This window comes from Anoplopoma fimbria, chromosome 19 (assembly GCF_027596085.1).
Source record: "Anoplopoma fimbria isolate UVic2021 breed Golden Eagle Sablefish chromosome 19, Afim_UVic_2022, whole genome shotgun sequence".
Lineage (NCBI taxonomy): Eukaryota > Metazoa > Chordata > Actinopteri > Perciformes > Anoplopomatidae > Anoplopoma > Anoplopoma fimbria.
In genome coordinates, this window is record NC_072467.1 from 12,536,766 (window position 1) to 12,550,879 (window position 14,114).

Consider the following 14,114-nt stretch of genomic DNA (forward strand, 5'->3'; position numbering starts at 1 on the left):
AGGAGGAGTCACATTAACCTCCACACTTTCATTTGACTATTTAAAGTAATTTATGCCTGACCAATTGAGACATGCGGTTCACAGTGTCACATTGGAAATTGTTACAATTTAAGGGTGTTTTCTTAATTGAGAAATTTCACATATGTCCCACTTTGTGCCTTTGGGCAAGGCACTTAACCCTCCAACCTCTCCCCAGGGCCACAGAGTTGTCCGCAACGACACGAAGCAGCAGATGGGTGAATGGAGCGACTACCGCTCTGCTATGGAAATGAGTCTGACCTACAAGGATGCGAACCCACACACACTCACACACAACTAACGTTCACAGACCCTGCAGCAGAGGCCGATGACCAGCGGTCGGTGCATTATTCAGCCTAAAAGCTTGTTAAGGAGAGCTCACAACGGAGCTGTAATGAAAGATTGATGTGTAAAAAACTGTTTAGTTAGCCCGTGTTATGTAAAGCAATAAAGCAGCGGTTGAGAGACGGGAATGTAGAAGCAGAGAGGGAGATAAGTAGAGAGGAGTTTTCAGCACAGAACACAAGGACAAAAGGACAAAGAGCAGAAGAAATGAGTGACAATGAAATGCAGAAAGAGGGAGAATCCTAGCAAAAAGAGACGGAGGGCTACAGCAGAGCAACAAGAAGGAGAGGGAGTGATCTCAGATGAATTAATGAAGTTCTCCTGAGGCACAGTCTAACATCTCCAGATGAGACGGGAGTTATAACCTCTCCAGACCAGCAGAAAACAGCGCAGAGACCAACAGCAGCGCTGCACACGGCAGCACAGAGCAGACCAGAGTGAAACCTACAAGGTATATACTCTGCAGTGAGACGCTGCTGCGCGATGAAAACCGTCTACCTCTAGTGACAGCTTTTTGGGAAATAACAAGGTGGTGAAAATGGTAGGCAAAAGTTAAGCAGAGCCTCCGTGTCTTTTAAATTATTTAAAACTAAAACTTTTGCAAGGTTCAGCCCATTAGCAGCAAATCACATACACAGACATTAGTTTATAAAACCTATTCCTTACCATTGGTTGAAAATCTTTGAATGGTTCCAGTCGTTCAGTTCATTACTACAGTAATAAACAAACACGTCAGTCATAGCAACTTAATATATCTATAGTGTTAATATGGCTATTTGTTGTGCTGCCCCTAAGTGGACAAAAAAAACTATTTTAAAGCAGGTATCTAATTTCTCCTTTGTATAAATAAGGACGAATGAACTGGTTTATATGTATGGACTTATAGAGGTTAAGCGTTATTGTGCCTATACACAACTATAACCAGAGGCATCATTATCATGTCTACGCAGCACCAGCAAGATATCAGCGTTCCTCAACATGGTAACATCTCAACTAAAAAAAAATCTATACAGTAGATACTAAGAATAAATAATTTGCCTGATTTTTGAAACCCCTACGTAAAACATCAATCTTAGGGGCAAATTCACATGAGGATTGTGCAAATAAGACAAAAGAAACCATGTAACTCTCAAAGCACCAAATCATTTAGCCTTGGTGCTCATATGCTATGCGCACATATTTAAATAAGTTAATATGCAGACATCATATCAAGACAATCATCTCCTATCTATGCAAATGATGCTCATTACAAAAACAGTCCAATTCAAGATCAGCACTGATAGCCACACGCAGTTACGTTGAAATTATTAGCGCCTGATGCAGAGACAGGATGCAATGACAGTTGTGTCATGAGAAAATAAATGAAAAAAAATCAGCGTCCTTCTTTGTGTGGAGCGGCACCTATCGTTTCTGCCGCCATGCGATCTCTGCAGGTATTTAATGAACTCAAATGTCTCAAAAAACTCTTAAAAAGAAGAAAATGTAATTTATATTTTACCTCATCAATAATGTATTTTTTCACCCACCAGCATATGTGTGGTACAGAGGCGTACATCGGAAGCAAAGGAGAGAAGTTAAATTAGCCCTTGTCTGACATTAGCGCTTGTTTTTAAGTGGACTTTTTCACAGCAGGTGTTTTGACTTGTGATAGCACGAGGAGCACAGGTGTGACTGATACCATTAACGATGGCAGCAGTGTCCCAATAAGAGATATCATTGAGCCAAACAAACAGATATAGCACGACTAGTATCTGCTTTTCTTCTCTGGAATTATCATGACAAATTCAAAGTCATAATCACTGTGATCATTGTTAATGTAGTCGTTCTCTTTCAACTGTTTCCTCCCGTTCCCCGCCCTCCTCATCTGTCTGAAGTCAGAGAAAACCAACCGTGTGGTCCCATTGATCCTGTAGCTCACACATGCACGCGTATGCAGGGAATAACGCAGCCCTGTCCCTCACACACACACACAAGCACACACAGGAACACACACACAGCCGCTCCCCTGTGAAGAAGACAAAGTAGGAGGTATATTGTGGCGGACGGAGCCACTGACCCCCTTGTTGAGTTAATGAGCTTTTATTGACTTCAGCACCTGAGGCTGCTGCTGTAACTTATCACTGTTAGCACCTCGCTCCCGAGACGCACAACACACAGGGGAGCACGCACACGCAGAAAAGCAAACACACACACGGCATCTGTTTGTGTGTGTGTGTGTGGGTGTGTAAAGACCTATGGAGACACACGGGAAAGCACAGGCCGTCAGCTCTCGATGTGTAAACCAACAGCGTCTCCTGGGGAAACTAAAACGCGGAGGAACTCACAAACAGGGCTTTAAGCACATTTCCTAGTTTGTGCTTCAACAGATTAGGTGTCCGAAGATGACATCACTTTGACGTTGTGTCAAATCAGTAGTCCGGGTAAGCCGTGAGCCAGCATGAACAATAGCGCGACCCTGAAACTGATGCAGCTAAATGAAATGCAGCCTTCAGTGATTTTATCATTTACACCTGTGCTTTTCACACTGCGACATGTCAAAATATTACATCCAAACATTAATTTCCTTTTGCCATACCATGTTGTTAAAAAGGAAGGAAACATAACTTTCTCTGTCTGCATCATCAACCACCTCTGAATACTGTCAACATAAAATGTGGGACTTGATGTTTTAACGGACCGTTGTCGAGACGTGATCCATATGGATCCCCCTCACGTTAACCATCACAGTGTGAAATAAAGTTATTTTGCTGATTGTTATAGGATGATATTCAGATATATGCGATCAGAGGCTCTGCATTAATGCTTTCTAGTCACCGATCCCTGCTCATGCTACATTGTGAACAAATCCCTGTGGAAATCGTCAAGAGGAGAGTTGGTAATGTTTGCAGCACCGGAGCTAACAGCTAACATACGGAGGTTCCCTTCAGTTACATTATGATGCTTTCAAGCTCTAGTCAGTAAAAAAAGGTTTGGCCGAAGTTAAATTCTAACATTTTCATGATGTGTTCAAATGTAATTCAGCTGTTTGAAGAAGATGTTTTCGCAGCAATATAACATAGATATCAGAGAGGGAATTATGACCTGTTTAACTTTCTGCCAATGCAATGGGTTTTTTTTATCAATAAAAATACAATCTATTCTTTCCTAATAATTTGGATTGGGTGTTTTTCTGCAAGTAACCACTATAGATACCTATAACAAAGTAAAAGGATATAGTATAGAGCCTTGTATACCAGCTGCAAAACTAAGCAACAAAAAGGATCTGTATCGGCCAATCTGGATTATTGACGATTGACAAGTGATATTGGTGGCAAAAAACTTAATCAAGGAATCTTTAAAAGTTATATTTGCTCATGTTTGCTTCTGTGCTGATACAATTCGTGACTCAAAACCTTGATAGGATCTGACCTGTGAGTTTTATGAGCCGTTGCAACCGTAGTCACGATACACGATCCTGACCAACATCAGGATTTTGTTCATTTTTCATAATTATTATTATTGAAAATCTTCTAAGGGCTAGTATGTTGGATTCAGTGGCAACTAGTGGTGTGGTTGCAGAAAGCAACCAACCAACCAACCAACCAAATTGCAATACCCCTTCACCTAACCCTTCCCAAGTGTGTCGGAGAACTACGATGGCCTTCAAGTATCATAAAAATGCAAATATCCCTCTCTAGAACAAGTGTTTGGTTAGTCCGTTTCAATACCTTTTTCCGACACTTCCATTCAGAGCAGACTGTGTCGGAGAACTACGATGGCCTTCAAGTATCATAAAAATGCAAATATCCCTCTCTAGAACAGTGTTTGGTTAGTCCGTTCTGGATTACTGTTGAAACACGACGATTCTTAGTTTCAGGTTATTATACACTTTTTTCCATTTCTGGCAATAGATGCCCCCTCAATGAATTGGAATCAAAATAAGACCTCATCTTTTCAAGAAGCGGAACCAGCACAAACATAATGGTGAAAGGCAAACAACAAGTCCCCATCAAGATCTTATTCAAGTAAAGTCAGTTTCACTGATGCAGTCCATCACAAATCATGTTTCGAATGACAGAAGCTCAGAATGATCTGTTTAAACAGCATGTGTTTTATCGGGGATGTATGATTGGGATAATCAGGTCCTTCTTATTATAATAAGAGAGGAAGATGACAGTCATTGATTTGCTGTCATTGAAATTATGTGAAATATAAGATCACTAAAAGATGAAAGATGTTTCCTTTGTAGCTCATTCCGTGGGTCTGAACCTTCCCCTCGATTCCCTGTAGGGCCACATAGGGTAACACAAACAGGAAGCTACCATCCTTTGGGGGGGAAAAAACCCACCTCTAATGTACGCAATATGGAAATCTAACCTTCCACTTCCTGTCCCTGGGGCTGAATGTGTTGTTGTGTAACCATATATAACCTAATGTATATGTGTGTATAAATCATTGCACAAGAATCAAAGCAGGTCCTTTTAAATTCTGTTTCTCAAATCACAGAAACTAATTAGGTCTGTATGTGTGTGTGTGTGTGCATGCGATAACCTGGCGATGTGTTGATAAGTGTGTTAATTTTCATCCACATTTACATTTCAGAGCACTACTTGATTGGGAGTGAACCTGTGACTGTACTACTTCATCAACACATTTGCATGTGCATGTATTTCCAGCTACTTGTATATGTTTCCTGTATGTTCCTATGTACATTTCCATCAGGAGTGATTATTGTATAGAGTGCTGCAGGGAGGAGATGATGAAACTCAGACACAGCTATGTTAAAGAAAATCAAGACCCAGACTTTTCTTACCACCACGTACTGCTAAAGATTTTTTTGTATATGAAACGCAAATGAAAAGAACTAAGCAGCAAAGCCTCACAAGTTCTTTAAAGTTTGGGTTATGGAAAGGTGACGAGTTGTTCAGCTCATTCAAAACAACTCTATGTGTGTGTCTAAATGGCTGTGTACGACAAATGCGCCTTATTCAACCTTCACGTCTTTGATGGCTCTGGTTTGATTTTCCCGTCGGCTTGTTTTTCCCTTTCCCACCACTGCGTCTGGTTTATCTCCTTTGTCTGGTTTCTGTAGGAGTCTGCGGTCGTTCAGGGTTCTTTCTTCGTCTCCAAGCCTCAAAGCCCTCCGCCCCGCAGCCGCAAAACCACCCGCTCCGTCCACTTCACCTTGTCGTGCGTCCCACAGGCACACAGGCGTTCATGCATTCAAGCACACACAACCGAGCGCACACACACACACAAGTACACAGAGGCCATTGCAAGCCTGCATATGCGCTCATCCGCCGAGGCATGCATATCTTTTTTTAATGCTCGTGTCACTTCACATCCTCACAGGTTGAGCACATTTATTCAAACAACTTCCTCTCTCATCTGTGGCAGGATGCGGATAAACAACAACGCAAGAACAACACTATGAATTAACTACGCTGCTCGGGGAAGCTGCAAAGGCCGAGTCACTGAATGCAAATAGGTAATATTGATCATCTTAACAGAGCCGTTCATCGTTTTGGGAAATATGATTATTTGTTTTCTTTCCGAGAACGAGATCAGAAAATTGATATCAATCAATACATTTCTTTGTAACATGTGGAGCCAGAGGGCGATTAGCCTAGCTTAGCATAAAGACAGAAAGCTTGGAGAAACAGAAAGTCTGCTTTCTTTGAAAGCTCACTAATCAACACATTGTATCTAATTTGTGCTTAAATGCACAAGATTGGTGCTAATCTTCTTATCTTACTCTCAAAAAGAAAGCGAAAATAACAAATTTCCTTCTTAGGCGAAATAACAAATTTCAATGAGATTTGATAAAATGACTTCACTTACAACACAATGATTAAGGCCAACAATACTGTGTGGAGAAAAGAACGCTCTGCACATAATTATCCATTACCTGAGGATTTCAAAGTTGTAGGAGAAACTGGATTTGTTGCGTTTCCTTTGTTGTTTTTAACTACAGCATTTCTTGTGGTTCAGCCCATTAGCAGTATAAAATGTATTTTATTTTACTTCATAACTGTCCAAGCATGTAAGGTTAAATAAATCATCATAGTTTCATTTTATAGAATTCTGTTGTGTTTGTCATGTGTCTAATGCAATGTTGATGTGTTGATGTTCTGACACTGCAGTAATGAGCTTACCCTCCATACATAAATGAAAATAAATGAAATGAAAATGAAATGATACCTCTAACCATCGGTTAGGAATTAATTAATGGTTCCAGTCACTGTTTTCCACCTGCCTAAAAACAGGTTTAAAGCTTGCTTGAGATAAGTAATTAATTTACCTGGCATTATCAGTAGTAACAGCATTGACGCTGCATTAATTAATATCTTCATATTCACAAAGGCTCTTATGTGTCACTCAACACTCTTATCAAATCTCACTCAGTGTACTCTACCTGCCCAGCACCAAGCAGCAATCAGACCCAGTTAGCAACTAGCTGGGGCACATAGTGGAGCATTTAGTCACTAAAGAGCCTAATGCTTCCCTCAGGAGCTGGCAGAGACTAAAACTGATCAAGTAGGAGAGTGAGGATTGAACTTAGGTTTGTCAGGTGGCCAAGAACTGTTTATACAGGGCTGTCAGGCGCACTTCTGCCGCTCTCTCTAGGCGAAAAACAATTATGCAGTTATTCCACCAGGCAGCAACAACCGGTTCTGCCGAGTGAAGCCAATGCAGAAGTGTCTGACCAGCAGGGGGCGATCCCTCTGGTTCTGAAATAAGTCCAATTGTATGGAAGTCTATGAGATAATGACTCTACTTCTAACTTTAATAATTACCTCAGTTGACATTGTAAACATGAGTTTGTGGTCTCAATCTCTAGTTTCAAGTCTTCTTCAATACAGCATGATTTTTATTTAGTAAATAATGGTCCATTTAGAGTCAAATAGACCATTAAGCAGAGTATGCCTTAGGGTGGGCTTGACAGGTAGCTGCCGCTACCAGATGTATTTGCGTCTCTACTCACTTCTCCGCATTTCAAATATGGTAACCTTACTTTATGGGTTGCTAAAAAAAAACATGGCGACGGCCATAATCCAAGATGGCGATTTCGCCGAAATTTGAGGCTTCAAAACAGCAGTCCATAAACTAATGGGTTACGTCACATTGACTGCATTTACTTCTTATATAGTCCAGGCATTCTTCATGTAACGTGCCACACCACTATCAACACACAAACGCCAATATCCCATGCACATAACATAATTAGCAACGCTAACATTGGTATGCTCACAGTGTCAGGTTGCTAGCTGCTAGCTGCCACCACTGCTGTGTCACCCAGGACCGCCTAAGCTCCACCAACAATCCATCTTTATCCATTTAAGGCGTCACTGCCAAGATGGCGACGGCCAGAGCTTCACAATGGCTCTTCAGCAACCTATGTTTGACGTCATGGAGACTACCTCCATATTTCATACAGTCTATAAATTTTGCTCATGAAAGGTTGGCCAACATTTTGCTTGCCCTTGCCAAACTGTCGCACTCGTAATTGCCTAGCTCGCCTATATGGACGTCCGGCGATGTGTTGTCAATAATCACAGCTGGTTCTGTTGCTCCAAAGTGTACAAAAAAATACATATTGCAGCACAAATGCCAGCATACTGTTCATACTGCACAGAGTGTAGTGAACTGCAGTGGTCCCCCGTCTGCTCCTGCTCACATGGAGGGCCTTTTTTACATCAGCAGATCACTGCAGTGTTGCTGTGTCACTCTCTGCCCATCAGGGATGAATCCAGAACATTATCAATCTAAAGATGCAACATAATCTGGCCATTTATTACACTAACAGGCGTCATCACATTTTCGGCCCATTTAGAGGGAAGCCTGATTACATTTGGACCATTGTTGCTACATGGCCCTCTTGACTCTGTTTACACTGTTAATGTACTCAAAGAAGTCTTCCCTGGAGCCTGTGTGGGAAACTGATTTCCACCTTATCCGTCCTCCACTGTACAACACTGCAGGTTTTCTGTGCGCTCCCTCTCTCTCTCTTTTCTTCTCTGCTGGGTTTTATTTAAAGTTTCCAGAGTTGGAGAGCTTTTACAGTATCTTTTTGGCTTCAGATCTTATTTAATTGAATTGTCCGGAGGGCTCCGGTCAGTGATCCATGATGGTCCGCCTTTTTCTGACAGGCCTGATAAGTACAGGTCCTGATCTCTGTCCGCGTCTCTATTCCACTCTCAGTCCTCTCTCTCTCTCTCTCCGTACTTGTCCTCTGCCTCTCTCGCTCACCTCCACGACACTTCTCTCACTTCTCTCGTGTATTCTATTCCCGCAAACTGCATCGCAATTTTCTCACTTTTTCTCTGCTTCCCTCGCTTCTTTCAGACTCAAAGCCAACGCTCTCTGCATTCCTTCCCTATAGAATTGTGTATTAGTGTGTGTGTGTGTGTGTGTGTGTGTGTGTGTGTGTGTGTGTGTGTGTGTGTGTGTGTGTGTGTGTGTGTCCGTGTGGAGGCAGACAAAAGGACAAGAGCTCCACTGACCTTGGACACCCAGTCCTCTCTTCTTTGCCAATAACATTCCTATATATGCTCTCTGTACACACTGCGGGTGAAAAGTGTGTGTTTAAAAGGGGTTTAGGCCGAATTTATTGCGCACACACACATACAGCATATCAAACTCATGCACTCAGATTCAATCTTGGTTTGTAGGTGCTACATGCCAACACACACACACACACACACGACCACCCAGTGAGAGCAGGAGATGAATTGAATTAGACTAATTACAATAGAGGACACTGACTCCTTCATACAGTATGTATGTGTGTGCGGGTGCATGCCATACAGCATCTTCAAACTGTGTGTGTGTGTGTGTGTGTGTGTGTGTGTGTGTGTGTGTGTGTGTGTGTGTGTGTGTGTGTGTGTGTATGAATATTCATGCTCAGTGTAGTTTGTGAATAGGGAGAAGAGAGTTATGCTCCGCTGGTACTTCATTACTTTGTGTTTGTTAAAGGGAACCTTGACACACACACACACAAATAAGTGGTCTTAATCCAATCCTTTCTTCATTCAACACACACACAAACTGTCACCCTTTGCTTGCTTACACACACACACACACACACACACACACACACACACACACACACACACACACACACACACACACACACACACACACACACACACACACACACTTACACCCTCTCGAGGAGATCAGGAAGGAGGTGCGGCTACAAACACAAATGGAGGACACTAATGTGTGTGTGTTACATGTTTGCATAATATGCTGTTGTGTACGTCTCAGCGTGTTTGTAGGTGTAAGATTCAAGTGTACCCTCAGAGGTTTTTTTTACGGGTTTGTGAAAGATTTAAGCGAGTGTGTGTTAGTGTTCATGTATCCTTCTATCTGTTCATTAAGGGTGTGTTTTGAGGTAGGCACTACTTTCCAAACTGTGTGTCTGCGTGTTGGTTTACAACTGGAAAGCAGAGCTGAAAAATGACAGCATGCATACATAGAGACTGAGTAAGAGATGGAGGGAGGGATGGTTATAGAAGGTGTCTGAACAGGAGGAAGGATAGAAGAGATGGAGGAGAAGAAAGTAAACGGGAACAGGGAGATTAGAAAAAAGAAGTGGAAGATTAACTTTGTTGGTTGTTTGACTCCAGCAGAGGTATGGAATTTTCACCTGAATCTGCAGCTTCTCTAGAAAATACACTGTTTTGGTTTACTCTCACGGCTCTCATGGCATCGTTCTTAGCTTTGTTAGGCTGTTACTAGCGTGTCAGGGCGTGTCTAGTAAAGCTGGTAGCTGGTCTATGGATTTTAAACAGGTCCAGCTGGTTACAAGCTACCAGCTCAAGCTGGATTTAACAGTAGGGAGCCATTTTCAGTGAAAAAAAGGAAAAAAAGTCCCTGTATATTATGACGAGAGTAAATTAATATGTTGGAAAAGGCCTACAAAAATATTTTATGAAAAAAACTACATTTACTGTACACTACCTGTCCAGTACAAAACGGCTGACAGAAACATTGAGCAATAACAGTTAGTGAACAAAGTCGAGAATGTATTAGCTAACTAGATATTTCACCTGAGGAATTGGTGGAGACCAAAAACAGAGTTTAAAGAGAGAGAATAATTAACTAACATTTATCAGGTAGACACAAACATGTCTCCAAAAAATGATAATAATGTTCCATCTAATCAACTTAAAAGGTGATATGGTTCACAACTTGTTTCTGCTGTCCCCAAGTGGCCAACCACAATGTATTAACAATAAATACAAATCTTTCACTTAACTTAACTATTGTGTAATGCACATGTAGTGTAGAGAGAAGTTATTTTTAAGACGTCTTTAAGACCTCAGTGAGCAGAGCTCCAATGCAAAAACTGTGACACAAAGACACTGACGATTCAGCAGACTCATGTTCAGCTTTAGGATTGATCAGGCTGAACCGACTGAGAGAGGAGACGACATGTGCAGCTGCTACCTGCTTCTTCTTGTAAAATCAAGAGATGCAGCTTACATCTTCACGGCAAAATGAATCATACTGTTACTGGACAATCAACATTTTCTACTGGTCTTGTTTTTGTTGCTAATTTACAGGTCACATTTCAACAAAACTGAGCACAGGCTGTGATGGATGTGAATGAGATGACGGGCAAATGTCTTTTTTTTCTGCTCCATCTTCGGGGCAAAGTAATAATTGCTGCAACGTATCCCTCACATGTGATCTCATGTGATCTCATGTCAGTCAGTCAGTCAGTGTGGCCCATGTGATATGTATATCTCCTCCCTTTGATCTCTTAAGATCCTCCTATTTAAAAAAATAAAATAAAATCCTGGAAATTAAGAGGCTTTACTTTGATTTGAGACGTGACGAAGGATTCTCTCTATCAGATTTATCAATCTTTGTGAATCTCTGATGAAAAGGACGAAGGGAGGACTGAGAAGAGGAAAAAAAGAGAGGAGGAGAAGATGATGAAAAAAGCAGAAGCAGAGATATAAGCAAGTTTAAGATAAAAAATAAAGAAGAAAAGCGATGGAGAGATGGCATAGAGATATTAATGACTGCAGAGACATGAGAAGTAAGAGAAACGAGGAAATGCGGTTTTGGAAGTGAGGAAGGAAAGGAGGGGGATGAAGGGAAAGAAGAGGACAGAAAGAAAAGTGTGCAGTGTTCTGGACACAGCTGTGTGTGTTCAGACTGTGATCTCTGTGAGTTGGATGGGGAGGAAAGGGGGGGGGAAGCACAGGCAGTTTTTCCATGAGACCTTTAAACCTATTTTAATGAGGAATCTTTCACTTTGTGTGTATGTGCTGCATTTATCAGAAAAAGGAAAAAGAAAAACACTTCAAAAAAACGCTGCAGTCGACCCACTGATGGGGAACTTAGAGAGAGAGAGAGGGAGGAGAGGAAGTGTTTCCTGGGGAGAACAATTAAAAGCTAAATATATTCTGCCTTTCGCCTATGGACTGCTTTTAATGTGATTATTGGGGTGCTGATGACGCAGAGAGGAGACCTGCACCCAGGGGAAACCCTCTGGCCTTGATACTTGATACAGAAGAGACAAACAGTGAACTAACACTTAACTGGAGACAAAAAGAAGAAGAGGACAGACGCTGTATGAGGCTCTCTGTGTTCTAACAATAAATGTGGCATATTCAGTACTACCACTTTGAGTTGAAGTTAAAGGTGCTACATGCAAAATTAAGAGCAATGTCTATTGCCTCCATACGGCTCTAAACATGGCGATGGCTTAGCTGGCGGCCAGCAGCTAACAGTACAAACAACGACAACCGTGTTGACAGAGCGAACAACGTTAACCTGAGGAGAAATCGTAGGGTGGGTGCTACGTTTCCACGACGACGTATGAGCGCAGTGCAGAGCGGCGGCCATTAGATAGCCAGTGGGGCACGCTCACTTAATTTGATGATAAATTGATAACGCTGTCATGTCAGTATGGTAAAAATGAAGCCGGAGCCAGTAACCAGTTAGCTAAGCTTAGCATAAAGACTGGAAACGGGGGAAATAGCGAGCCCGGCTCCGTCCAAGGAAAAAATTGTTGCAAATCAAGTTAACTAAATAACATGTTATATATTTTTTGCAATATCAACATTGGCAATCCAGCATTGCCACTGTGAACATGTTAGCATGTTGACAGCAATTATCTATGGCAGGCTACAACTTTACAGAGCCGCTAGCATGGCGGTCTTGGCATCCCACGATAGTCCTTTTTCACTGCAGCCATTTTGACTTATCATAGTAGGAAAAGCACAGGTGTTACCCTTAACATTAACGGTGGCTCTGTTCTACTGAAGTATCCCAGTGAGCCATGACAGTGTAACAGTGAGCCAGCATGCACGACACCAGAACCCTGAGACTGACACAGCTCAATGGAATTAAGTCATCATTGGTTTAATTATTCACACCTGAGCCTCTTTTGTGGAATAAAATAAACCTTTTGTTTTTGATTGTGAGGCCTCCTTTTTCTAGAGACACCTAAGAACAACCCTCTTGATGCTGCCGAGCAGATTAAATGTTCTCACTCTTCTGCTTCCTCTTTTTTTCCTAAGAGAAAGTAGTTTGTTTGTTTGTTTTTTGCAATATTTGCAGAAATTGTATACATATGTTGAAATTCCTCCCACGGGATTTGGTACAGACTTTAGATACACTGGAAATACTTTCTACACTGTCTGACACACAGGAGCTGTGTGTTGTTAAGTCCCCTATTGATCAAAGGCAGCTATAAATACTAGTCCTAATTATAGGATAGTTTTAATCCAAGCCAATTTATGCTTTAGTAGTTGACTGAGTGACACAGTGAGTGAATTAGACCACAGATAGCAGCAGAGGAGTGTTTCCTGGTCAGGTTCAGATGCGGGGCTGAACGGAGTCTCCAGAGACTCCTCTGAGCGAGAGAAGAGGGACAGATGTGAATCATTCATCATTTATCTCCATCAATGTTTTTTTGTTTTTTTTTCTCTCCCCCACGTTAATACTCTCCCATGGGAGTCCCCCCACCCATCCATCCCCTCATCCACATTGCTCTGACATCCGGATGGGAGGATGATCTATGATGATGATCAATGCTGACAATAATGACGATGATTTGTAACATATACTGCTTTTTAAATTGCATTAAATGTGGTTTCAGATCACCAATTCAGTGTTTTTGTTCAATTAAAGGGCCAGCCCTACAATTTTACACAACACACTCAGCTTACCTGTCATGAGGAGTAGTACTTTGTAGCCTTAAAAATTTTTTTTTAAAAATTGCGGCTGCAGAGGGAGCAAAGTTTGAAAGATGACCCTGATGATGTCATAGTGATGTAACCGGGTTACCTAAGCTTGAGTTTAGTCTTCGTTACACACCTTTGGCATGGAGTTTGAGGGATGCGGGCATACACCACAAGAACGGTATAATGACAGGTGCTATTGAGTTGCATTATGGGATTTGTTGGATCTGGTGTCTAAAAGTCAAGATATCTCAACCTCTGACTGCTGCAATGCACTGATTTAGACCATTCATTTTCTAAATCTTTATACTGTAAAGCTTTACAACTGTAAGGGCAAACAGAACAAAATTGCTGGAGTGCCCCCTTTAATTTAACATGCTTCACTTTAATAAACATTTAATTTCATAGAGTTCAACTGCAAGGTGGGAGGTGGGAAACCTCCACTATCAGAGGAATTAAAGGCTCCCGTCATAGACAGATTTAACATGAACGAATCTACCATCGCTGCACTATTAATACAAGTTACCTCATTGCGCAGAGGTATTAAAGGCTCCGGGGAGAGGATAT

The 14,114-nt window shown here is 41.6% G+C and overlaps 1 protein-coding gene across 1 annotated transcript in view; it reads right to left on the reverse strand.

Annotated features, from left to right (window-relative positions):
* nrn1la (neuritin 1-like a) overlaps positions 1–14,114 on the reverse strand; it is a 59,085-nt gene that overhangs the window by 44,521 nt on the left and 450 nt on the right. The gene's annotated exons all lie outside the window — the stretch shown is intronic.